Source organism: Geotrypetes seraphini, chromosome 3 (assembly GCF_902459505.1).
Source record: "Geotrypetes seraphini chromosome 3, aGeoSer1.1, whole genome shotgun sequence".
NCBI lineage: Eukaryota > Metazoa > Chordata > Amphibia > Gymnophiona > Dermophiidae > Geotrypetes > Geotrypetes seraphini.
The window spans coordinates 61,981,954-62,007,954 of NC_047086.1; the positions used below are offsets into that span (position 1 = coordinate 61,981,954).

Consider the following 26,001-nt stretch of genomic DNA (forward strand, 5'->3'; position numbering starts at 1 on the left):
CTGCCTTGTCTTCGAGTAGTAAAGCTGCTGCCTCAGAACCTTGAGGTTGTGAATCGAATCACAGTGCTGCTCCTTGTGATCCTGGTCAAGTCGCTTAATCCTCCATTGCCCAGGTACATAATAAGTATCTATATTGTAAACAAAATGTGTAACCACAATAAAGCAGAATAAGTCCCATTCACTTTACAATGTGTTCCAAACTTTTAAAGACTAGTCTTAATAGTTCACTTTTAAACATTATTTCTAGTATATGATAAACTTTTTATCTTATTTTAGCTTGACTGCAAACTTTGGCTCTCTTTTATCAAGCTATGTAAGCGTTTTTTAATGCAGACTGCTGCGGTAAAAGCTCCGATGCTCATAGGAATTCTATGGGCGTCAGAGCTTTTACCACAGTGGTCTGCGATTTAAAAAACAAAAAACAAACCCTTACACTGACTTGGAACATTGATTTAATAGAGTAGAATACCTGTAATAGTTGTATCCAAAATCCTCTTATTTATACTTTCATAATGTTCTTTCTCTTGACTAACACAGTGTTTTACTCCTCAGTACTTTTAAACCAATCCCATACGATAGTTTAACTTTAAAAGACCAACCACTAAAGGAAAAATTATAACCAATCCCAATGCACTAAACCTTTGGGCATTACGGTTTCCAAACTAAGGGCTCCTTTTACAAAGGTGCGTTAGGGCTTTAACATGCGGAATAGCATGCGCTAGCCGCTACCGCCTCCTCTTGAGCAGGCAGTAGTTTTTCAGTTAGTGCGCGCTAATCTGGTGCGCGCGCTAAAAACGCTAGCGTACCTTTGTAAAAGGAGCCCTAAATATCCATCACTGCTCCTTATACAGTAGTTTAAAAGCTGCTCAGAGTTTCCGCCCTCCCACCCATATCAACATACACACTTTCAAGTCTGGGGTTGGCTCACATCATAATGCTGGGTCACATTGTAATTCTGGGTCTAAGGAGAGTACACATCGTAATTCTGGGTCTAAGGGGAGTACACATTGTAATTCTGGGTCTAGAGGGAGTACACATTGTAATTCTGGGTCCAGCGAGAGAACACACATTGCAAACTGCATTAAAGGTGTCCAAATAGCTCAAGCGGGACCATCCCCACTGAAGAGTAACAAACGTACAACATGGAGGGCTATGTATGTAAACGCCCACATTCTGGGAAACAAGATCCTAGAATTGGAAACAGAAATGAGGAATGCCGACCTGGATGTGGTGGCGATATCTGAGACCTGGCTCACAGACTCCCAAGGGTGGGACATGGTCATACCGGGTTACAACTTGCTTCGCCGGGACAGGGAGGGCAAAATGGGAGGAGGTGTAGCATTATATACTAAAGATGACATTAAGGTCACCAGAATCACAGATGTCCACTACACTGGGGAATCCCTTTGGGTAAATTTGGCCAGAGGGAAGGACAAATGCCTGTATCTTGGCGTAGTTTACAGACCCCCAAGACAACAGGATGACCTAGATATGGAATTAATCGGAGATATAGAGAATATCACTTTGCATGGGGACACAGTATTGTTAGGTGATTCAACATGCCTGATGTGGATTGGGACACGCTTTCCTCTGCTTCCGGCAGCAGCAGGAGGCTATTAAACTCTATGAAGGGAGCAAGACTCAGGCAACTGGTGTTGGAACCAACAAGGGATCAGGCAATACTGGACCTGATACTTACCAATGGAGAAAGTGTCACAGATGTCTCGGTGGGTGACACTTTGTCCTCCAGTGACCACAACATGGTATGGTTAAATCTCAAGAAAGGTTTCACTAAATCTACCACACTGACCAAGGTCCTCAAATTCAAGGACACAAACTTCAAAGAAATGGGAGACTTCGTTCACCAGGCGCTACAAAGCCAAGCAGAAACCGATAACGTGGAAGAAATGTGGTCGACTTTGAAAGCCACCATACAAGAAGCGACTAACCGCTATGTTAAATCAGTAAGTAAATGACGAAGGAACAATAAGCCACAGTGGTTCTCTGCGGAGATTTCGGACCTCATCAAGGAGAAGAAAAAAGCATTCATCTCTTACAAACAATCAGGACTCTAGTGAAGTCTATCTGGCCAAGTCAAAAGCCGTCAAAACAGCAGTAAGGGAGGCCAAATTCCGCATGGAGGAGTCTCTAGCGAAGAACATCCAGAAAGGAGATAAATCCTTCTTCAGGTATATCAGTGACAGAAATAAAAACTCAGGCGGGATAGTACGTCTTAGGAAACCAGACGGAGACTATGTAGAAACGGACTCGGAAAAAGCCCAACTGTTAAATGAATACTTCTGCTCAGTCTTCACTCGCGAGGCGCCAGGACTCGGCCCTCAGCTACAGACAAGGGTTGACGCAGTTGACCTGTTTAGTAATTTTGAGTTTACACCCAGCGGTGCCTACTGCGAGCTATCAAAGCTTAAGGTTAACAAGGCAATGGGGCCAGACAACCTACACCCCAGGGTGCTCAGGGAGTTGTGTGATGTCTTGGCGGAAACGCTATCCGCGCTCTTCAATCTTTCCCTTAGTACGGGTAACGTCCCGTTGGACTGGAAGACGGCTAACGTCATTCCACTCCACAAGAAAGGCTCCAAGATGGAGACGGCAAACTACAGACTGGTAAGTCTCACATCAATAGTGTGCAAACTAATGGAAACTCTAATCAAACGCCAATTGGATATGATCCTGAACGAGGAGAATCTACGGGACCCCCGTCAACATAGATTTACTAAGGGGAGATCCTGCCAATCCAACCTAATCAGCTTCTTTGACTGGGTGACGAGGAAGCTAGATGTTGGGGAGTCCCTGGACATCGTATACCTGGACTTCAGTAAAGCATTCGATAGCGTACCACACCGCAGGTTGCTGAGCAAGATGAGTTCTATAGGATTGGGCGACACATTGACGAAATGGGTTGGGAACTGGCTTGGAGGTAGCAACCTTGAAAGAGACCTGGGAGTGATGGTAGACACAACATTGAAGGCGTCGGCGCAGTGTGCAACAGCCTCAAGGAAAGCAAACAAAATGTTGGGTATCATTAAGAAGGGTATCACGACCAGAAAGAAGGAAGTCATCCTGCCACTGTATCGTGCTATGGTGCGCCCGCACCTGGAGTACTGTGTTCAATTCTGGTCGCCGTACCTCAAGAAGGACATGGAGGTACTTGAGAGAGTTCAAAGAAGAGCAACTAAGCTAATAAAGGGTATGGAGGACCTCTAATATACTGACAGACTGAAAAGGCTAGGGCTTTTCTCCCTGGAAAAGCGGAGACTTAGAGGAGACATGATAGAAACCTTCAAGATCATGAAGGGCATAGAAAAAATAGACAGGGACCGATTTTTCAAATTAAGGTGATCAACAAGTACAAGGGGGCACTCAGAGAAATTGAAAGGGGAGAAGTTTAGAACAAACGCTAGGAAGTTCTTTTTCACACAGAGGGTGGTGGATACATGGAACGCGCTACCGGAGGATGTGATAAACAGGAGCTTTGGAGAGGTACTTGGAAGACAAAGGGATTGAGGGGTACAGACAAGAGTAGAGGTAGATTATAGGGATGGGATTAGAGGTAAGTTATAAAATTAATCAGGGATCACTGTTCAGGCACTAGGCCTGATGGGCCACCGCGGGAGCGGACCGCTGAGCAAGATGGACCTCTGGTCTGACTCAGCGGGGGCAACTTCTTATGTTCATATGTTCAGAGGATGGTGGTGAACGGCACCCCTTCCGAAACGACGGAGGTGATCAGTGGAGCGCCGCAGGGCTCGGTCCTGGGCCCGATCCTATTCAACATCTTTATAAGAGACTTGGCTGAAGGGCTGCGAGGCAAAATAACATTATTCGCCGATGACGCCAAACTAAGCAACATAGTGGGCAAAAGCACAACAGGCATAAATTTAATGCCTGACAACATGATGCATGACCTACTCCTACTGGAGCACTGGTCTAGGTAACTCAGCTTCAATGGCAAAAAATGCAAAGTCATGCACCTGGGCAGCCAAAATCCATGCAAGACTTACACCCTTAATGGTGAGATCCTGACAAGAACTGAAGCAGAACGAGACTTAGGGGTGATCGTCAGTGAGAACATGAAGACTGCCAATCAAGTGGAACAAGCTTCATCCAAGGCAAGGCAAATCATAGGTTGCATACGCAGGAGTTTCGTCAGCCGTAAGCCTGAAGTCATTATGCCATTATATAGATCCATGGTGAGACCCCACCTGGAGTACTGTGTGCAATTCAGGAGGCCGCATTACCGTAAAGATGTGTTGAGACTTGAGTCGGTCCAGAGAATGGCCACTCGGATGGTCTCGGGACTCAAGGATCTCCCATACGAGGAACGGCTGGATAAATTACAGCTGTACTCACTCGAACGCAGAGAGAGGGGTGACATGATCGAGACATTCAAGTATCTCACGGGCCGCATCGAGGTGGAAGAAGATATCTTCTTTTTCAAGGGACCCGCGGCAACAAGGGGGCATCCGTTGAAAATCAGGGGCGGGAAACTGCACAGGGACACTGGGAAATTATTTTTCACTGAAAGGGTGGTTGATCGCTGGAATAGTCTTCCACTACAGGTTATTGAGGCCAGCAGCGTGCCTGATTTTTTTTTTTATATTATTATGAATTTTGAATATATTTACAATATCCAATAATTCTAAAGGAAAAAGGATAAATACATAAAACAATACATAATCAAACCATACATACATAATTCCTTTTAAGCCCACATTAATAGGGAGCACATATTGCTATTTCTAATCAAATAAATTCAGGAAAATAAAGGACAATAATTCTCAATTCGAACTAAAGAATCTTGAATCATTCCTTAAAGTGGGATATTATTTAAATTAATTCTCCTCATATTCTCAGCTAAGTGAAACAAATCTCATTTCTGTTCTCTTGCAACTAAAAATTGTTGTAATTGTATAGGATCCCAGAAGACATACTCAATATCTTGTAACTTAACCAGACACTTACAGGGAAATTTCAGGTAAAAGGATGCCTCCAGGGCCAAAACTCTATCCTTCAATTTCAGAAATTCTTTCCTCCTCATTTGAGTGGTCCTGGATACATCCGGGAAAATCCTAACCAAATCCCCACAAAATTTCATTAACCTATTTTTGAAGTAAAGTCTCATTATCAACATTTTATCCATCTCGCTCATACATATTATTACCAGGGTGGACCGACTCTGAATCACATCCTGTGTATCTTCCAAGAATTCAGTCAAATTTACCTCTGGTGTGGTCAGATGGTCCACTTCCTGGGCAGATTCAACTTTTTTTGGAGGAATATAATAATTATTATTTATTGGAAAATTCTCCGCATTGGCCATTCCCAGTACTTCTTTAAAAAACTTCCTTAGTAAGATTTCAGGTGACAATAAGTGAGTTACTGGAAAATTGACCAAGCGGAGATTTTTCACTCTATTCATATTTTCCATTGATTCAATTTTAGAATGTATCACAGTAGAATCTTTTAACAGCTGATACCGAGACAGCTTGTAAATTATTACATTGAGTTTCAATAGTGTTTAAACGTTTATCCAAACAGACTAAGTTAGAATCCACATTTTCTAATTTAGAAGAAACCGACTGAGAAAAATCCCCCATTTGTTTCATTGTTACCCTGAAATACCCTTCAACTCTAGTTATTCCTAGCCATAAGTCCTTTAAAGTAATATCCTGCGTTTCCTCTGTTCGTGGATTTTCTTCCACTCCTCCAGAAAAAATCAATGGTTTAGGTATTTCAGCATAAACTAGTTTACTTGTCTGAGTAGATGATACCACTTGTCCATCGGATATAGTAGGGTTATTATTCCTACTATCACTGGATACTGGGTGAAGGGGAGGAGTCCATTCGAGGGGACTTATTGAAGCTCCTGACAAAGAAGATTCAACATTTAATGGTGCAAGTGGTGGATTATCAGATAATAAAGTTAAATATCTGTCCATGGGACCAGATACCATTGGTGTTGAGCTTTTGGGTTTTATTTTCCTTTTCCCCATATTCAAACTAACATAATAAGGAGTTTATAAGATAAATAATATTACCAGTCAGCTCCAGGTCCCGGACTCCCCGTGGCTCCAAGTGGCTCCCAAGGGGCCACGCCCTGCGGCCGCGCGGTTGCGGCCACAACCGCAGCAGCGGCTTCCTTTTAAAGAATAGAAGTAGGAGACGGACTCGATGACGTCAGGGGGTCCGTCTCTGTCACTGCCTGTCGGCGTTGGTGGTAATCGAGCAAGAACTGCTGCTGCAGGGAACCGGGATCAAGAAGACAGCCCCTCTGCCAATATCCACCCGTCAGCTCAGGCTCCCAGCGTGCCTGATTTTAAGGCCAAATGGGATAGACACGTGGGATCTATTCACAGAAAAAGGTAGAGGGAGGGTCATTGAGGTGGGCAGACTAGATGGGCCGTGGCCCTTATCTGCCATCTATTTCTATGTTTCTATGTTTCTAACTTTATCTAGCAGCCTCCAATTACTATGATTCTTGTCTAGCCAATGAGCCACCAGGGGGGTCTGTCAAAGCCCTATTTATTTACGATATATGTTCATTCAGCCTTAGTCAAACATGGGCAGGTAATTACATAAATAACATCTTTGCTATCACATGCAGTACTGACACTCACAGTCATGATGGGGTTGATGTACAACTTAATCCTTCAGTTGTAAGGTTACACCACCGCAATGCCCACATCGCAAATGTCCAACCACTAAACCTATAATCTTCCTTTTAAAAATCAACATCTCTGCTATGGTCTTTTATTAGGCTTGTGTGCTATGATTGGACACTCTGTGAAACACTGATGAATTTGCAAAATTGCCCAAAATTTATGTATTGCTGAAGTAACCACATAGCTTTCTATTATAAAAGGTGTTACCACTGTAACTCTTATTTTGTATTTCTGTGCTGTTATATTGAAGAAGCAAATCCTGCTGGGCATATTTAGCCTGGAGATGATTTTTTTCCGATAACACATATAGGATATTTCCTCTGTGAAAACTGCCTCTTCATTTCTAATGCCTGCTGTTCAAACTCAATCATAGTGATACAAATGTGTCCTACTCTTAGGAACTGGCTTCTAGGTAGGTTCATTAACACATTTAATGGGTAAATGTAATAAATTGTTTCTTGCTACTTCCTTACGATATACGGTGGTGTATAATTTGTAATCTTATATACATGAACAGCTAAAAAAAAATCTGTATCAGATTCATAGTTTGCAACCACTCCAGTGCCCACTGGACCATATCTTTGCATATCTCTCGCATTTGTCTGACGCAGGGCATAAGACAAACTCTGTCAGATATCCTCTATCAGCAATTTCAGCATACCACTCAGTCAACAATAAACCAATCTCACAGCATCCTCTTATTGTACATTTCCTGAGAGGTCTCAACAATCTTAGACTCCATTGAAAACTCCTACGCTAGCTTGGGACCTCAATGTAGTCCTGGATCAATTGGTGAAAGAGCCCTTCGAACCACTGGGTATTGCCTCTCTCACTTTCCTTTCCTGGAAGACTGTTTTTCTTGTAGCGCTCACATCAGCTAGAAGAGTAAGCAAGCTCCAAGCCTCGGTCACGTATTATAATTTTTTCCTGCACATGCTCAAGCTCAAAAGCTTACTATAGCTAGGCTCAGTCAGAGACTTCACCATCAAGTGTGACTGCATTCCCCTGCTGTCTACAGAGAACACCTATTACAGGTAAGCAACCTTGCTTTCTTGGTCCCACTAAGGTGGGGATGCTCCCTGGTAGGTAAATTTGTGATAATCCATTATCTTCTTTTCGCTGCCTTAATTAGATAGGGGTTCAAAGAGTTTCCAAGCACTCTGCATTCCAAAAATAGCAAAGCGTCAGCAAATGATGCTCAATTTCCCAGCAGTATTGAGGAGCCTTGGGCTTATGCTGCCTTTCCGCCTGGTGATACCACTTTCGCCCCAATAGATCTTTTTTAAAGTAATTTCTGTTGATTACACAGCACTTTTTTCATGATTCATGAAATAATATTCACCTAATTGGCACCAATTTTAATTTTTATTGCCATTTAGGGGGTCTTGTACTAAGGTGTGCTAGCTGATTTAGCACGCACTAAATGCTAACGCATCCATAGAATATAATGGGCGCATTAGCATTTAGTACACGCTAATATTTAGTGTGCGCTAAAACAGGTAGTGCGCCTTAGTAAAAGACCCCCCTTAATGCACTTATATTGATTACCTTTGGTTTGATCACCATTGCCCTTTGAGTTTACCAGTTGAACTGGATATTTGTGGAGGGGGGTTCCCCCCCACATCACTTAGCTTCACTACTCATGCACAGTTTCTTCATGTTTCCTACACACCATAGTATGAGGACTCCTGATGAAGGCTTACAGGCTGAAACACTGCCTGTGTTCAGGTTCTATGAAATTTAATATCATACTTCTGCATCCGAGTTGGGCTTTCATTAAAACTGTGTAAAAATGCCCCTCTAAAAGTAACATGTACATAATAACTCTAAAATGTAGAAAAACAGCATTAACCACCCCCTCCCCCCACACACAATTTTACTAAGCCGCGGTAGAGGTTTCTATTGTGGTGGCCCAGAGCATCGGAACATTTAGCGCCCCAGGCTACAATAGAAACCTCTACTGCGACTTAGTAAAAGAGGGCCTAACAAAGAATCACACCACCCAAAATAGGATCACAGTAAATTAATTTTCTTTATTTTCCTTTTCCTTTTTTTATGCTGTAAAGCCACCTTACTGTGCTTCTGCTTGAAGATCTATAACAATTGCTTATCTACTATAATAAAATGTTAAGCGCGCATGCGCACTCTTACCACCGTGTTCCCTGATCTGTCGGGCTGTGGCAGGTAAGAGTATGCATGCGCGCATTGTTCTTCTATTCTAACGACCGACAGCAAGTAACATGCTGCGACTCCCCCCCCCCCCCGCCCCCTGGCGCCGACCCTACCTGGCACACCCGAAACCCCAACCTCCCGGCTCCAGCAGTGTCCGAGGCACAGTAAACACGCTGCTTCGCATCCTTCTACTGGCCTGATTTCCTCTGACGCGTCCCTGATGACATCATCAGAGACGCGGCAGAGTAAATTAGGGCAGTAGAAGGACGCAAATCAGCGTGTTTACTTTGCATCGGATGCTGCTGGAGCCGGGAGGTTTGTCGGCCGTCTAACGGTGGGAGGATTGGCTGGGATGGTCAACATACTGCTGCTGGGTGAGTTACTATTTGAATTTTTTTTTTTTTCAATAAGAGCAATAAATACAAGTTAAATCGTCTGAAATCATTTTTGGAATGTTTTGCCGATTCGCTTTATGAGTCGTGACTAAAGACAACTTTCTTTGATTTTCGATCCGTCGGTAAAGGAAACAGCAAAGGGTTGTGTGATGTGCCTACTGTCAGCAAAGGCCTCGCTTAATGAAGTTCCCCAGCAATTGGGTTCCGACGCAAAAACTACTAGATTTACAAATAAACCTCCCCATATTCTCACTGAGGTAAACTGGCATGGCTTTTGCACTGGAGTAAAACTGACGACTCAAAAATAAATAAATGGGTTTCCCTCTCCCTAAAAATGTAACTCCCATATTCCTGCAGTGCTAGAGGAGCAGAAATAGATTAATTTATCTTCAGAGAGCTAGGCTTACAAAAAATGGGTAACAATTGAAAAAAAAGAAGGGAGTTGTGTGGGTGGGGTGGGTGAGGGTTGGTTGATTGGCCAGTACATGCACTAACGGGTTTTAGGTGTGCCGGATAGGGTCGGCGCCGGGGGGGGGGGGGGTTTAAATGGAAACATGCTGCTCAGGGTGATGGGAGGCAGGCAGGCAGGCTTAAATGGAAACATGCTGCTCAGGGGGATGGGAGGCAGGCTGGCATCGGGGGGGGGGCTTAAATGGAAACATGCTGCTCAGGGGGATGGGAGGCAGGCAGGCAGGCTGGCATCGGGGGATGGGGGTTAAATGGAAACATGCTGCTCAGGGGGATGGGAGGCAGGCAGGCAGCCTGGCATCGGGGGTGGGACAAAGTCTAGAAGATAATAATGGGGACATAGGAAGGAGGCACTAGGGCACTAAGGACATAGAAAGGGGCACTGAGGGCATAAAGGACATAGGATTCACTGAGGGCATTAAGCAGGACAGAGGCACTGGGGGCACTAAGGACATTGGAAGGAGGCACTGGGGGCATTAAGGACACAGTACACTGGCACTGGGGCACTAAGGACACAGTACACAAGCACTGGGGCACTAAGGACACAGTACACTGGCACTGGGGCACTAAGGACACAGTACATTGGCACTGGGGCACTAAGGACACAGTACGGAGGCACTGGGAAGGAGGCACTGGGGGCATTATGGACACAGGAAGGAGGTACTGGGGGCACTAAGAACGTAGGAAGGGGTACTAAGGACATAGGAAGGAGGCACTGAGGGCACTAAGGATATAGGGAGAGACACAGACAGAAAAAATGACAGACAGACAGGCAGCGTGTAAGGAGAGAGAGACAAAGAAAAAAAAATCCCAGACACAGATATCTACTCTAGCACCCGTTAATGTAAAGGGCTTAAACACTAGTAAATAAATATAAATATACTTCTTTTATTGCTTTTTCACTTACTCAGTCGCTTTTGGCTCCAAGCATGACCTGCTTCAGGAACAGTAACCTGCTTCAGGTGGCGAGTGTGTCTGGGATGGTACACTTGTCAAACCGTAATGCAGATGTCCTGAGGTGAGCTCGGGGCAGACAGAAATCTCCCATAGAGCAGAAGGGCAAAAGCTCACTTGATCTTGATGTTCAGAATGAATACAGACCATAAAAGGGGGCTCATAATCCTGACTTTTTTGAATTTTAAGCAAGAGGTGTCAGAAAAGTTATCTCAGGGATAATTGGCTTGTGGCAGCCAAGAGTTCATATTGATATTGCTTCAATGTTTACTTTTCCTTTCCTTACGAACATAAGAATTGCCATACTTGGACATACTGAAGGTCCATCAAATCCAGTATCCTGTTTCCAATAGTATCCAACCCAGGTCCCAAATAGTAAAATTTGTGAAGCAGAATGAATTGTTCACCTACTAATAGAGAACTTGAACTGGGTTTAGACCATTGTGAGACAGGTTAGTTTTACCCTACTGATGATGTGAGGCACCAATGAGTCAAAGTTACCATATGTGGGATTATGACGGAACGACTCTAAGTCAGAATCTCCCCTAAAAAGCAAGATACCACAATACATCAGAGTCTTGGTTGACCAGGGATAACTGACTATCCAGCTCAGGACCAGAGCAAGTACAGAAGGGGGCTGTCTCTCTCTCATAGTGCACGTTCATGGTAACCTGGTGCTAAAATATTCATAGACCTGATTCTGGATTAGGGTTTCATACATAGCAAAATCATTAAGTGAAGCTTTTGTCTTTCTCTCACCTTCCTTGCTCCCACTGCTGCCCCTTTTGTGATTCTGGGATGGTGGGAGGGGGAAAGGGGCCATACACCTCCAGGCATGGTGAAAGGGCAAGCCTTCTGCTGAGGCAACAGCTAACATCTCCTTTTAGTGGACATCATGAGAAATTGTTCTAAAAAGATTAGAATGGTCTAATGTTTGGCTGTTAAAATTTAATGTAAAAGTGTAGAGTGATGCACATGGGGTGTAGAAACACTAAAGAACTCTATTTGCTAGGGGTTGAGATACCAATAAACATAGACTGGGAGAGGGACCTTGGGGTGATTGTGTCAGAGGATCTTGAGGAAACAAAACAGTGGCTATAGCCAGAAGGATGTTAGGCTACCTAGAGAAAGGCATATCCAGCAGAAGAAAAGATGTGTTAATAACTTGTACAAGTCATTAGTGAGGCTTCATTTGGAGTATTGTGTTCAATTTTGGAGATCATATCTTGTTAAGGACATCAAAATACTTGGTGGTCGGAAGAAGGCATCGATGATGATATGGGGCTTGTGCCAAAAGACTTGTGAAAAGAGACTTGACCTGAATATGTATACCTTAGAAGAAAGAAGGGATGGGGAATATGATAGAGATGTTTAAATATTTAAAAGATATTAATAAGCAAACTAATCTTTTTCAGAAATGGAGAAGCAGTAGAACTAGAAGTCACGAGTTAAGGTTGCAAGGTGGAAAACATAGGAGCAATGTGAAGAAATACTTTTTCACAGGAAGGATCGTAGATGTCTGGAATATCCTTCCATGGGAGGTTATGAAGACAAAAATAGTGATGGAATTAAAGAATATGTGGGATAAACACAGGATCTCCATGTAGAAAACATATGGAATCCAGTTAAAGCAAATGACCTCATAACTGGAGTGAACTTTGACGGCAGCTTCAGAGGTTGGGATGTAAGACCAATGCTGGGCAGTGTTCTATAGTTTGGCTCTCATAAATAGCTAAGGCAGATCAGGATCAAGACTGGAAATAGGACCAATGTCAGGCAGTCTTCTATGGTCTAGAGCAGTGGTTCTTAACCTTGTTGGAGGTACTGAACCCCACCAGTTTCATATGCGTGTTCACCGAACCCTTCTTTATTGGAAAAATAAAATATGATTTTTACAAATTCAAAACATAGGTATACAGTGAGGGAAAAAATAATATCAATTTTGAAAACAAAAAAGTTCTATATTTCGAATAATAATAACATAATAATGAAATTTACTGCAAATCAGTGTGACTTCTACTGTTGCCTCTCAGAGACCTGTTCAGAAATGCGCAGCTTTACCTTGGCAAATGCCACTCTCATTTAATTTTCGCAACAAAGTCTGTTGCTTTTCTTCGTTTTTATGTCCAGCATCCTCGAAAAGGATTGCTCGCAAAGATATGTTGTAACAAACGGTATGAAAATTTCCAGAGCTCTCTTAGCAATAACAGGGTACGTTACCAATTGTTGACACCAAAATGTTGAGAGCGTTGTTGTTCTGAAGAGTTGCTGTTGAACTTGGCTGCTGAATTTCAATGATTTCATCGACGTATTCATCATTGACATCTGTTGTCTCAACACTAAAAGTGAACGGCTGTCTCACCCATGCTGGATATGACTCTCTTGTAGGGAAGTATCCATCGAGAGACTTTGCAAGCTCATCTAAGTGCGTGGCAATAGTTTGCTTCAGTTCCGCGGGTACAGAAATGTCTCCGATTCCAGATACATCTTCGATCTTACTTACACAGTTGTCTAGCAGGGGAAAGTTTGCGAAGTTATCGTTTTCTGTTCGTCATTTCCATAATGGTAGCTTTTTTTTAAAAGCTTTCAGGTTTTCTTCCGCTTCGATGATGTTGACTCCACCACCCTGCATATGCTTATTGAGATGATTGAGAGCTGCAAAGATATCAGCCATGTATGCTAAAATGAGAATGAACTCAGAATTTTTGAAGCAATCTGCATGACAATGTTGCTGCTCTTGCAAAAATAGAGCTAATTCCACACGCATGGCAAAAACACGATTCAGCACCTGTCCCCGGGATAATCACCGAACGTTAGAATGGTACAGAAGTACCTCGAATTCAGATCCCATTTCTTTACACAGCTCCTTGAAGCTGTGCTTCAGAGCATTATTTCGCACATAGTTCATGCATTCCACAACAATTTTTAAAACTTCTGCCAGTTTTGGAGGCAAGGTTTATGTTGCCAACGCATGCCTGTGCAGAATGCAATGCGTAACAATGATGTGTGGTGCATCGGCATTCACTAGCACACCAAAACCAGACTTTCTTCTGAGCATGGCTGTTGCTCCGTCTGAACAAACTGCAGAAACCATATCCCACGAAAGATTGTTGTCTTTGAAGAAGTCATCTACAAGTTTCTTCACATCAGTTGCCTTAGTTGTTGTTGTAAGAGGCTTACAAAATAAGAAATCTTCCTTTATCACGTCGTCTTTCACATAGCGCACGAATACTGCAAGCTGGCTTAGATTGGAAACGTCTGTGGTCTCGTCGAGTTGAAGGCTGAATTTTGCTGGGCTTGAAATCAGATCTGTAACTACTTGAGCCAAGATGTCTTTGCTCATGTCCTCTATTCTGTTGCTGATGATGTCATTTGAAAGAGGAATTTCAGATAACTGAACTTCAGCCGCTTTTCCCAGCATGATATTCGCCCATCTTCAACACAGCTGGTTTTATGAGTGTTTCACCAATGGTGTGTGGTTTGCGATCAGGTAAGCAACTTCGTACGATGCTGTGAGGATCGGTTTGTTGATGGGTACAAAGCCGAGAACAGGCAGAGTAGCCTTTTCATTGAATCTTGCTCTCTTCACCTTGAATTCAGCGAGCGTTGTGTTCTTGTATTTTCCATCTCCATGCAGCTTAAGGAAGTGTTCCCTTAGTATTGCCGGAGCTAGACTAGAATTACTCAACTTGGCATTGCAAATCATGCAATTAGGACGCTGACTCCCATCACATTCCGTTATACACGTGAATCCATATTGTACATATTCGTCTGACCACTTTCATATTTTGCTCGACATAGTTAGTAAGGGATTAAAATATTAAGATAGGTATCACACGACGTATCATCACAACAGTTACAATTTGACTACTGTGTGCATCAAATCCCCTGCAGCACAGATAGGCCAAGCGATGTTGCGTGATCACCTGCAGTCAATTATGGACAAGCGGGGCGTATCATCGCGAATCATAAGCACTTCGGTCACGTTCAATCATCTATCAGTTAAATCACAAATTTTGATCAGGAATTGATTGATGTATATAAGGCGTTAGTTACAGATTGATAGATCAAGAAACCGAGTACACGATCAGTCTTGATCAAAATCACTGAATAACTGATAGATGATTGAACGTGACCGAAGCGCTATATGAGTCGGAGGTGTGTTTTGACCTCCGCCGAACCCGCGAGACTGACTCACCGAACCCCTGGGGTTCGGTCGAACCCAGGTTAAGAACCACTGGTTTAGAGTTACTCAAAATTGTCAAGAAGAGATATAGATTAAGTATGCCAGTGCTTAATCATGAAGAAGTTGAACCTGTCCAGAGTGCCAGATACAACTCTGCCTACCTTGTTGGATCATGCAGACCTTATCTGCCAATGTATTCTATTCCACACTAATACTGTATTATTCATATGTGAAAAGACTGCAATGTTAAGTATAAATTATTTGTGGTTAAACCTGTTTAATTAGTATTTGATTTACATCCAGTGTCTAAGCATTATGTACACTAATGCATAATTGGTACTCATTTCCTGGGTTAATTTAAATAAGAAAAATAACTTTTACACAATTCTCATACATTATTTACTCAGGTTTTATTAATATAAACTGATCTATACTGGCATATATAGGAATATTTCAGGTAAATATTTGATTGGTTTGTCTGTAACAAATGTTCCATGTCAAATTAATATGGGAAAGAGACCAGCATACATACTTCATTCTGCTAATAACCAACATGAGTCAGGCAGCAAATATCCTAATTACTGATCAGTGACTAAGTTCCTTTCAACTGTATTTCTTAACATTGTTGAGAGCATATTGTTCAGAATGACATCATAATACCATCACCACAGATTAAGGCAGGGGTGTCAAACTCAATCGCAAAAGGAACCGAAATCTAAAACACAGGCTAAGTCGCGGGCTGAATTTTTTTATTAAGATACTTGGGGGTCCTTTTATTAAGGTACGCTAACCAATTTAGCTAATAAAAGTACCTTTTAGTTTTAGTAGAAGTATAGGATTACAACCTCTCCAACCCCACGCAAGCTCTGTGATGTAAACAAAATAAATAAAAAAGACTTTTCCTCTCTCTTTTAGGTCCTAGTTCACGCTTGCTGTCTAACACCAACTCTAGCAGGATATACATTTCAAATCTGACATATTGTAATCACAAAACAGAAAATAAAATTATTTTTTTTTACCTTTTGTTGTCTGGTCATTATTCAAATCATGTTGGTCCCAGGTTTATGTATTTACATGCCATTTTTTATTGAGATCTATAAAGCACTATTTAAATTCCTATTGAATGTTTGAGAACTTTCCTTAAGTTTTACTTATTCAAGTGTAATACTTGTATGATTTTGGTAAAATGCAAATAAAGATAAAAACAATGCTGTCCATGAAGATATATAGTTAACTATAGAAGGGCATGTGAAAAGTTAAATGCTTCACTGATGAGTATGTTTTCCCTCTTCGGCAGCAATGAGAACATTCAAAAACTACTGAATTTGATTGAACATAAACAAATGTAAATTGGCACTAAATAAATCATAACTGGCGTTAGATTACATTTGTCAGCAAGTAGTTTTATTTCCTTACCTGTATTTCATGCATGTTGTGTGGGCTGTACATTCTTCCAGATAGGTTCGCGCCGCATTATCTGTAGGTTCATGCGGCCTGCATAGGATTGCTGGTCGGCAGTAGCGATCCTAGCAGGCTGCCGTAGCCTCAGCTGCACGTTCCCTCTGGTGCGGTCCCGCTGACGTACAGGACCACGCCAGAGGGAACATGCAGCTGAGGCTACGGCCGACCAGCGATCCCTCTTCAGGCTGTGTGAATCTACAAAAGAGTGGCGCTTGTACCGGCGGGGCAGGCCAGCTTTAGGGGAAATTTGAAATTGTCTGGTGGGCCAAATTTCAGCCCACCGCAGGCCAGATTTGACCCGCAGGCCAGAGTTTGACATATCTGGATTAAGGTTTCTGCTGAGTTGTTATTTACATTCTGTTGCTGTCACTATTTGTGTAGTCACAACCTTGATCTATATCAGTGGTCTCAAACTCAAACCCTTTGCAGGGCCACATTTTGGATTTGTAGGCACTTGGAGGGCCGCAGAAAAAATAGTTAATGTCTTATTAAAGAAATGACAATTTTGCATGAGGTAAAACTCTTCATAGTTTATAAATCTTTCCTTTTGGCCAAGTCTTAATAATAATATTGTCATTTATAGCTAAAGAGACAAATGATCAATAAACTGTTTTATTTTACTTTTGTGATTATGATAAACATACTGAGGGCCTCAAAATAGTACCTGGCGGGCCGCATGTGACCCCCCCCGGGCCGCGAGTTTGAGACCACTGATCTATATCAATATTCACATTGTAAAAGACAAGGAATTTGGAACATCAAAAATACTGGAGTTGCAAAAGTTTTTTTAAAAGGTACCACATACATCAAAGGAAAAGACCAATCTATCCCCCAGAGAATTATTTTGGTAAATTTTAAAAAAGTAAAAAAAAAAAAAAGTCACTACAGAAGTTCCATGATGTCCTCTTGCCCTCAGTATAGCTAGAATAATAATCAGGAAACAACAGATTAAGGGGTTTCAGCTATAAAACCTGATGGCATCAGTATGCTTTTTCCAACTGTAGACAATTCAGGTCACAAGTACCTGGCAAGATCCCAAAAGAACATGACAGATTATATGCTGCTTATTCTAGAAATAAGACGTGCATTTTCCCAAATCCATCTTAATAATGGCTAATGGACCTTTCTTTTAGGAAATTATCCATACCTTTTTAAACCCTGCTAAGCTAACTGATTTTGCCACATTCTCTGGCAATGAATTCCAGATTTTAATTGCAAAGTGAACGAAGAAATATTTTTCTGGTTTGTTTTAAATTTACTGTTTAATAGCTTCATTGCATGCCCCCTATTCCTTGTATTTTTGGAAAGACTAAAAGAGCAATTCATGTCTACCCAGAATTTTTTAGATCTCTATCATATCTTTCTTGATCCATCTTTTCTCCAGGATGAAAATCTCTAGCCAATTTAGCCTTTCCTCATAGGAAAATTGTCCCATCCCTTCTATCATTTTCATCGTCCTTCTCTGTACCTTTTTTAATTCCACTATATCTTTTTTTCCAGACTCATTGCTAGAGGATGTAGTAACAGTAGTTTGCATAACTGGATTTAGTATATGATCTCTTCTCATACTCTCATAGCCCTACTCATGGCATCTTGGTACCTTTAAGCCTGAACCTCCTGAGAAAGCTTCCTGCATCCCTTATGCACTGTTCATTCCCTCAAAGACGGGTAAGATGGAGCATATTGGGTTTCCCCGCCCAAATGACTATATAACCTAAGACAGAGGTCTGAACTCATGTTTATCTCCATAGCTTGGAAACTGTGCAGGATAAGGGTACTTGCTGATGTAATGGAAGTAAGAGAGGCATCTTAGAAGGGCAAATTGGCTGTTTACCAAACAGTTGCAGAAGTGAATGCCATATAAAATGGTACCTCAAGCTTGCTTTCATTTTAAAGAATAAAATAAAAAAAGAGTATGGGAGATGTCAGCCCAGCCTTACAGTGCTAGCTGTCAGCAAAGGCCTATGGCAGATTATATCAGTCATATCTGTTATTGGGGGATGTCAGCGCAGATGGACCATCAGCCTCAGAATGCCTAAATTACATCTAAATTATCGGTGCTTAAAAGTAACACAAGACCTTGGCACAGCCCTGAGGTTCAAAAAATGCGCTAAGTTGGACAATAGCCTCAGCTGTATGTTCTGGCACAGATAGTTATGGTTAATCAAAAGCCATTGTCAGAGTGATACTGGAAATTAACAGTAACTCCAGTCAATAAGGGATAGTTTCTCTCTCTTTTCTTTTCCAGTCTCTCATGCCCCACACACCTTATTTACACCTAGTTTACAAAAAGATATGGGTACTTAACAACAATAGATTCTATTTTTAGAACAAGTCTCAAACTTATAAATATAAGAGGTAAAAATCCTTAACCTCTCTCTGGAGCCTTGACCACCTTCTTTTCTCTGGGATTCTCTCTCTATTTTCTCTGGACTCTTTGCTCATTCCCCTGTCTTCTCACACACACAGCCTCTCACCTATCCAGACACACAAATTATTATTATTTTATTTATTTATTTACAATATTTCTTAACCGCCTATAACTAGGCAGTAGCAGGTAAACTGTCCTTTCTCACACAGAGAAGCAGTCTCTAAATCCACTATATTTTTAAAGCTTATTTCTATCTCTTTATGTACATTTGTAACCAAGCATATGCTTGCTGTATCTTTCTAAACAGTCAAAATATTAAATCACTCCTGTAAACTGTTCTGCCTTCACATCTCTATCCTCATCTACCAGGCAGTACTAGAGAGTCGGGGAAGGCCTCCGAAGCCACGGGCCGAACATTGCACCGGAGCTATGAGTAGGAGCTAAGGAACCTCAGCAGCCCCCCTCAAACTTCAGTCACAGTACCCCTCTTTCATACTTTTTTTTTCTGTTTATCCTTTTTTTCTTTTTTAGAATTTACTTTAAATCTTCAAGCACTGGCACATTCCACAATAAACATGAACAAGCAAGCTAATAATTGCTTATCTTATCTACGATGGTTTGCTGCTTGCTCTGGGTCTCTTCACTTCCTTCAGACCATCTTTGTGCAGGTCATATTGAAAACAGGAAATCCTCCTGATTGTAGATCTAAACAGTGCCTTTCTCTAATATTAAGCCTATTTCTAAACAATATATTCTTTATGCAATCACTCTTGGCTATCATTGTCATTAATTTCACTTCCTACTGAACCTTCTATGAGGGCATTGAACCCGGGACCTGGCAAATTGTAAGGTCGCCACCTTACATCATTTGGGGCTTGTCTGCTGCAATATCACCCCCTGCAAAACCTTATAATGTCCTCTTTTTAGAGGACTGTCTTGGTGTCTGGACGTTGGGTTTTTTTTAAAATGGGGGAGTCTGTCCGGATTTAGCCAGCTCTCCAGATTCCCCCATCTACCTCCTTTCCGGCCACTATAATTCAATCTTCAGGGAGTCGACAGCAGCAACAAATTGAGCCTGCTGCTGCCAGCCTGGCCTGGAAGCCACCTCTCTGCTGGTCCCAGCTATGCAGGAACAGGAAGTTGCTGCAGAGAGGCTGGCAGCATCAGGCTCATATCGTTGCTGCTGCCGGCTGCCTAAATATTGAATTACAGCAGCCAGGAAGGAGGTAGGTGGGGGAGTCAGGAGCTAGAGAGGTCATAAGGGGAACCAATATCAGAGGTAGAAGGAGGGAGGGCTGAATAATCAGCATTGGGAGGGGAGGGGGCTGGAGAAACAGCATAGAGGGAGGGAGGGCTGGAGAAACATCATAGAGGAAGGGAAGGAGGACCAGGGCCTATTGCCTGAGCAGTGGTCCCTGACTATTTCTATAACCTACCTCTACTCCTATCCCTATAACCTACCTCTACTCCTATCTGTACCCCTCAATCCCTTTGTCCTCTAGGAACCTATCCAAACCTTCTTTGAAGCCCTGTAACGTGCTCCTACCTACCACAGCCTTCGGAAGCGCGGTCCATGTATCCACCACCCTCTGGGTGAAAAAGAACTTCCTAGCGTTTGTTCTAAACCTGTCCCCTTTCAATTTCTCCGAGTGCCCCCTTGTACTTGTGGTTCCCCATAATTTGAAAAATCTGTCCCTGTCTACTTTTTCTATGCCCTTCAGGATCTTGAAGGTTTCTATCATGTCTCCGCTTCTCCAGGGAGAACAGCCCCAACTTTTTTAGTCTGTCAGTATATGAGAGATTTTCCATACCCTTTATCAGCTTAGTTGCTCTTCTCTGGACTCCCTCAAGTACTGCCATGTCCTTCTTGAGGTACAGCGACCAGTACTGGACACAGTATTCCAGATGCGGGCGCACCATTGCACGATACAGTGGCAGGATGGCTTCCTTCGTCCTGGTCGTGATACCCTTTTTAATGATACCCAACATTTTGTTTGCTTTCCTTGAGGCTGTGGCGCACTGTGCCGAGGCCTTCAATGTTGTGTCTACCATCACTCCCAGGTCTCTTTCAAGGTTACTTACCCCTAGCAGTGATCCCCCCCATTTTGTAAGTGAACATCGGGTTCTTTTTTCCTACATGCATGACCTTGCATTTCCCTATGTTGAAGCTCATTTGCCACTTTTTGGCCCACTCTTTCAGTGTCGTCAGATCCTTTTGGAGATCTTCGCAGTCTGCCGTGGTTTTAACCCTGCTGTATAGTTTGGTGTCATCCGCAAATTTAATGACCTCACATTTTGTTCCCGCCTCCAGGTCGTTAATGAATATATTGAACAGGAGTGGTCCCAGCACCGACCCCTGTGGAACTCCGCTCGTGACCCATTGCCAGTCTGAGTAATGGCCCTTTACTCCAACCCTCTGTTTCCTGTCTGCCAGCCAGTTTTTGATCCTTCGGTGGACCTCCCCTTGCACCCCGTGGTTCCATAGCTTCTTAAGCAGTCTTTCGTGTGGTACCTTGTCGAAGGCTTTTTGGAAGTCAAGGTAAATGATGTCTATGGAGTCCCCTTTATCCACCTGGCTGTTTACCCCCTCAAAGAAGTACAATAAGTTTGTGAGGCATGACCTACCCTTGCAGAAGCCATGCTGACTCGACTTTAGCTGTCCATTGTTTTCGATGTGTTCACAGATGCTGTCCTTAATCAGCGCTTCCATCATCTTTCCCGGGACCGAGGTCAAGCTCACCGGCCTGTAGTTTCCTGGGTCACCCCTTGAACCTTTCTTGAAGATGGGCGTGACATTTGCTATTTTCCAGTCCTCTGGGATCTCTCCAGTTTTTAACGATAGGTTGCATATTTGGCGAAGTGGCTCTGCTATTTCGTTCCTTAATTCCTTGAGTACCCTTGGGTGAATGCCGTCTGGACCTGGTGATTTGTCGCTCTTTAGCCTGTCTATCTGCTTGAGGACATTCTCTTGGCTTACCTCTAGTTGGACCAGCTTATCATCCTGATCTCCATTTACGATCTCTTCGGGTTCTGGAATGTTGGTTGTGTCTTCCCTCGTGAAGACTGACGTGAAGAACTCATTTAACTTGTCAGCTATCTCTTTTTCCTCTTTTACCACTCCCTTTCTGTCTCCATCATCCAAGGGTCCCACTTCCTCCCTTGCTGGTTGCTTCCCCTTAACATACCTGAAGAATGATTTGAAGTTTGTTGCTTCCCCCGCTAGTCTCTCTTCATATTCTCTTTTTGCTTTCCTAACCACTCGGTGCCACTCCCTTTGGTGTTCTTTGTGCTCTTTTTGGTTGTCCTTTGTTTGGTCCTTTTTCCATTTTTTGAACGATGCTTTCTTGTCACTTATCGCCTTTTTCATTGCATTTGTTATCCACACTGCATTTGTTATCCATTTTTTGTAAGCCTAGCCCTCTGAAGTTAAATTAATCTATTTCTGCTCCTCTAACACTGCAGGAATATGGGAGTTAATTTTTTAGGGGGAGGGAGACCCGTTTATTTATTTTTGAGTCGTCAGTTTTACTCCAGTGCAAAAGCCATGCCAGTTTAGCTCAGTGAGAATATGGGGAGGTTTATTTGTAAATCTAGTAGTTTTTGTGTCGGAACCCAATTGCTGGGGCTCTTCATTAAGCGAGGCCTTTGCTGACAGTAGGCGCATCACACAAGCCTTTGCTGTTTCCTTTATTGATGGATCAAAAATCAAAGAAAGTTGTCTTTAGTCACGAATCGGCAAAACATTCCAAAAATGATTTCAGATGATTTAACTTGTATTTATTGCTCTTATTGAAAAAAAAAAAACTCACCCAGCAGCAGTCTGTTGACCCTGCCAGCCGATCCTCCCACTGCTAGACAGCCGACAAACCTCCCGGCTCCAGCAGCATCCGAGGCACAGTACACACGCTGCTTCGCGTCCTTCTTCTGCCCTAATTTCCTCTGCCGCGTCTCTGATGATGTCATCAGGGATGCAGCAGAGGAAATCAGGCCAGTAGAAGGACGCGAAGCAGCGTGTTTACTGTGTCTCGGACACGGCTGGAGCCGGGAGGTGGGGTAGGTTCAGCGCCGGGGGGGAGGGGGGGTCGTGGCATGTTACCTGCCGCCGGTCTTTAGAATAGAATAACAAATGCCCGCATGCGTACTCTTACCTGCCACAGCCGACAGATCAGGGAACACGGCGGTAAGAGTGCGCATGCGCGCTTAGCATTTTATTATAGTAGATGGAAAGGGTTCAGAGTTAAAGTCCTGGGTAAGTAGGTGGGAAGGAAGAGGGATGTGTTCAGAGATGTTTGGGGGTTGCAAAGAAGAAAAACTGTACATCTTTGTTTTGAATTAAAAAAAAAAAAAAGAAATACAAGTGGAAATAAATAAGTAAATAAGAAAACAGATAAATGGGGGTGGGGGTGTGGGCTTGGCAGGGGGGCCCAGTGTACTTGTATGCCTAGGGGCCCTCGAAGAATTAATCCTGTCCTGGGGAGGACTGGAGAAACTCCATGGAGGAAGGGAAGGCTGGAGAAAGAGCATGGAAGGAGGGAGGGTTGGAGAAGCATTATGGAAAGGAGAGAGCATTGGAAAAAAGCATGAAGTAGGGTAGTGCTGGATGGAAAGGGTGAGACAGAAACAGCAGAAGAGGAGGTTGGGACACCCATGTGGAGGGATGCTGGGGATTGGAATTTGAGAGAGAAAGAGAGAGGCAAGCACCCAAGGGAAAGGAGGGTTGGAGAGAGGGAAAGAGAAAGAAGCATTAAAAGGTACAGAAGTTGGAAAGGGAGGCCAAGGAAATGGGTGAAAGGTGTGCATGTGTGTGTGGGGGGGGGGGGAGGGATGTGGGTAGTGGCATGTGTCCTTTTCTTTTATCTTCACAAATATGATAACCCTACCCGTTCTTTGCTTATTTATTGCTCTCCAGCGCTTCTCTTTTTCTACCTTAGCCACTAAACAAATTACTGTGTCAACACATATAGAAACATAAAAAAAAAAAATGAATGCAGATAAAGACCATAAGGTCTACCTAGTCTGCCTAACTATGCCATCCCCAACCCTTCCACTCCCATTACTTTGGTGTCTTTCATTCCGCCATTACCTTGCAGTTCTTAGAAATCCAATGTACTTGTCTTAAGCTTTTTTTTTAAATTCAGATACAGTTTTCATCCCCACCACCTCCACAGGGAGGCCATTCCACACATTTACCACCATGAAAAAGTATTTTCTGAGGTTTCTTCCGAATCTATCCCCCTTTCATAGGGTTACCAGACATCCATGAAAACTCGGACATGTCCTCTTTTTGGAGGACTGTCAAGGTGTCTGGATGGACTTTTCAAAACCCAGCAGTTTGTCCAGGTTTAGGAAAGCCACGACGAGCTCCAGCTGCATCTGAACATGGGTGGATGACATTACACACATCCACTCATGCTCGAGGCCATCCAGATGCGGCCTGGAGGTCGGGGAAGAAGTATGGGAGCGGGACTGGGGGCGGAATGCAGTGGGACTGGGGGCAGAAGAAGTGGGGATGGGGCGGGGCCATGTGTCCAGATTTTTGTGTTTCTAAATATGGTAACCCTATCCTTTCACCTTCATCCTATGTCCCCTCCTTCCAGAGTTTCCTTTTAATTGAGAGACTTTCCTCTTGTGCATTTATGCCATGTAGATATTTAAATGTCTCTATCATATCTCCCCTCTCCTGCCTTTCTTCCAAAGTATACATATTGAGATATGTCATGCCAATAAAGTTATATGGCTCAGTCTCATTTCCTTTTCTTAGTGTCTTTGTGCTGTTTTTGTCTTTCCTTTGGCAGGTGCAGAGAGGAAGTGCCTCAATTCTTGGTTATAGCAGGTCCCTTCCCACTCCTGTCCAACAGTTATACAGTTGGCCAGCAGGCTGCAAACAGCTCTCTTGTACCCATTGGTCAGACATTTCAGGTAATAGGCAACAGCGGGCGCTAGGAATAGAAACTGGGATACAGAAATACTTCTTTCCTGCCTTGTTTTCTTACTGTGCAGCATGGAGATTTCTGCTCAAAATTTAATAAGTATCATAAAAATATTGGGGTGCCCAGGCACCGACAACACTCACAAAATCCTCTAGCTTTCCAATTCAACAGGGCATAAGACAGGACTGACCTCTTTTGCCCTTGCTGTATGCATTGTTTTTAGAGCCTTCTATTTTTTTTCGGTTTAACTTAAATTGAGACATAACCCCTGATTTCAGGAGTATTTCTTGGAGACACAACACATTTTCAGATGACATCTTTTTGTTCCTGACAGATTTACCAAGCTCTTTACTTGAAGTATTGAAGGAATTTGATCATCATTAGCCTTACATGTGAATAATGTGTGGTGCCAATTTTCCTTTTCAATGGAGAGAGGATATAGTTCAGTACTTGGGTATTCAGTTACTATTTATCCAGGGAAGCTTTATCAAGCCAATGTAATACTAATGTTGGAACATATGCACATATTACTGAATAACTTGGCTACCTTGTCTCTTTCTTTGATGGGTAGGATTGCAGAATCTCGGGCTATATGTGAAGGCTTGCCAACTCAAATGGATCATGTTACTGATTGCTTAAGAAACACTCACCCTTCAGACCCACATATTTTTGCATGCCCCAGCTAACAATTACCATAGGCTGTTGAACAGAATAGCTTGGCAAAACCTATTCAGAGGGATTGGAAGCGATATTCTTAATAGAAGCAAATAAACTGAGCTGTGATAGATTGCTTATACTGGGAACCCAGACTTTTTAGCAGGCTTGTTTGTCAAAACCTTTGAAAATAAAGTGGTGAAGGACCTAAATTTTATTAAATACATGTGAGTGAGGAAGGTTAAGTGTTGCCTTATGAACATCTCAGATCTACTTACCAGTTGAAAGAACATGATCACATATCCCCTATTTTTAAGTAATTTTTTAAACAATAAAAATTGTTTCACTTTTACCTATTCTACACCACTCAGAATTTTGTAGACCCTATAGCCCTCTCAGCTTTCTTTTGATTTCTGTATACTGCGGTGAAAAAATGAGCATTATCTTTAATAGGCTAACTCAACTAAATAAAGGAATCTGTAGTCTAACAAATTGTACTTATATGCAATGAGTTAACATCTAATATAACCTCTAATATAATATCATTGTAGATCATGAACTATTCTGGGCCATTGAATCAATTGTATAGTATCCTGAATAAATAACAGTGACTCACCTTAGTTCTTAAAAAAACAATTGGATCAGTTCTTAATCCCTGAAGTCAGTGTTTGTCAAAAATGCCACCCACAGCATCTAAACAGTCCATAAATATTCAGTGCTGGTATCT

At 42.6% G+C, this 26,001-nt stretch overlaps 1 long non-coding RNA gene across 1 annotated transcript; it reads right to left on the reverse strand.

The window, feature by feature from the left end:
* Positions 1-26,001, reverse strand: LOC117356856. The gene is made up of 3 exons (XR_004538723.1): positions 25,891-26,001; positions 6,060-6,367; positions 1-128 (listed from the first exon to the last, which is right to left on the reverse strand). It is a non-coding gene; the product is annotated as an uncharacterized LOC117356856 (long non-coding RNA).